Here is a 2758-nt window from a genome sequence, read left to right on the forward strand (position 1 = left end):
AACCTTTTGATAAAAACTTGAACTTCAAACTAGGTGAATCTATTTCCTTAAACCAATCAGATTATGTGTTTCTATAGCTTCCAACTTTCATGAGTTCCTTGAATCTGTGGAGAAAAGTGCAGACCAATGTAGTTTCTTATTTGTGAACATTTATATATTTTATGTAATTTATTTATCATTTAAATGTTTTATTACTTTTAATTTATAGACATAAGGACACAGAAAACAGTTCATATACTGAATGAACTGTTACAAGGTAATATTTTCTAGACTGTGTCTACCATATGTTTTTATTTCTAAACGTTAATGCAGTGTGTTAATCTTTGACACCGAGGCAGAAGGGGTGAATCTGATCTTCCATTGTCAACTATTCAGAGTCTTCCAGTGGAGCTCATACAACTAAAGGAACACATACAGAGGTCACTGGAGGTTCAAAGTTACATCTAAAGTGGTCTAGTTGTGACGTTGCGAGGATAAGCAGGTTGCGGGGACGAGGCACGATGAAACGCATTTTTATTTTTGCAAACATGCAAAACATACAACAACGCTCAAACACTATGCACATCTCAAACACCAACACACGTACTATGACACACGAGACATATATACACCCAAGCCGATTACACATAACAGAGAACAGGTGAACGACACGAGAGGGTGTGGCAACACAGACGAACACACACACACCAAGATGTTTGAGGAGGGGGCGGGGCCACAACATGACACTAAGCCTATACACACTGTTCCAACACTACCCTGTATGGCACCATCTCCATGGAAGTATATTTTTAAAAGCATGTTTGATAACCATATTTATACTGGAACAATTTAATCAAATGAGTTGTGTTTTTTGTTCCTCTCTAAGACGGTTCGGATGCCGATATTGAGATTTGAGTCTGAGCAAGTTGAGAAAGCCACTGTGAGGGTTTCTGGGTGCTCTGGAGGAGCACCCAGAAGTCGTACACCTGCACCAAGCCTGAGACCCCTCTGCCCCTGACACAATTGCCCAGGAATGCGGGCATGTACCTAGACTATGAGGATGGGCAGCTGTCTTTCTATTACATACTAACATATCTACATATTTATCGGAAACCTCCGGGAGAAGAAGCTGTATCCCCTCTTTGCGCTGCTGGACAGACACACTCATGACACTGTACTCATCAAAAGCAGCACCAGAGATGCACTGAGTCATATCCCGCTACACACCTCTCAGGCCAGCTTGTTTGCACATTTTGTTATAAAACTTAAGATGTCATTTGTTGCTGTTATATATAAAATTACCAAATTAAAAAATAAATAAATCAAAAAGTACTTGTGGCTAGAGAAGCACAGCCAATCACATAAACAAGATATAATGTCAGTAATGTTTGCGGCAGGTGTTTCAAATGTGCCCAGACTCATATTCAAAAATATCCATGTTTCAACAGTTTGAAGGTGGCCATGACACTAACAGTTTGGTGGAAATTCCACAAGATATCAAACTCCACACTCACACGAACTATTCATTCTCCCATTTGGAACAATCCAGGCTTTACCATGAACAAAAATATTAAACTTTACATCTTGGATAGAAAAAGGCATTACAAACCTTAAACATATTTATCCTAAGACTTGTTTCATGTCACGCCCACAACTAGCCCCAAAATATGCTATAGAAAGCCCCCAGTTCCTACAATACCATCAGCTAAGATCACCTATGTGTTCAAAAATCAATTCCGATACCTACATCCATATCAGAATTTATAAACAAACATTCTTAATACAAAAAACCTATTATCTAAGATATACAAAATAATAGTGAAATCAAATCTCACAGTTACTCTCCCATCGAGACAATAGGAGGAACATTTATTACTAGCCCATGACCCTGCAGTTTGGATTAAAATGTGTAACAATAATTACCACATGACAGCAACACTGACCTACAATGCATTCAGTACAAAATAATACAGAGTACATTATACTACACATTGGATGTTTAAAATTGGTTTCACAAGCTCAGCAATCTGTACATACTTTACTCAAATCACAGTTGACGATTACATTCACGCCACATGGCAGAGCACACCTATCAAGCAATTTTGGCAAGTCGTCATCAAGTTCGAGTTCAAGTTCAAGTGGTTTTATTGTCATTTCAGGTATATATACAAGTACACAACAAAAACGAGACAACGTTCCTCCAGGGCCATGGTGCAACATAAAAACAACAGTGCAACAGACAACATGCTACACAAGTGCAAACAGTCCAATATAGTGCATCACCAACATATCCCATGCTTTAAATAACCATATCCATCCAACACCATCTTTATGTCTCCTAGGAGACATATCATCAACCAATATGACAGGATACTATGTATAACATTATTATATTGATATAATAAAAATATTCTTGCAAAAAAACAACAAACAAAAAAACATACTCATGAACTGGAAAACAAAAAATAATATTAGTGTCACCCAATAGAAAAATCTATTGATAGAGTATATATATATCAATAGAATAATTCTCAGAATTAATCAATAACAGAACCAATAATCTAGAGTGGACACCTTTGATAAAATCCATACAGAGCCAATCCATAAACGATAAATATCACACTCTAATACGTGTACATATACAATCCAACATACATGTACTCACACATAACCATATACATAGATACATACATACATACACACACACACACACACACACACACACACACACACACACACACACACACACACACACACACATTATTCCTGTAATGGTGCA

The sequence above is a fragment of the Electrophorus electricus genome, unplaced genomic scaffold (genome assembly GCF_041902795.1).
Source record: "Electrophorus electricus isolate QZ-2024a unplaced genomic scaffold, ASM4190279v1 Scaffold98, whole genome shotgun sequence".
NCBI lineage: Eukaryota > Metazoa > Chordata > Actinopteri > Gymnotiformes > Gymnotidae > Electrophorus > Electrophorus electricus.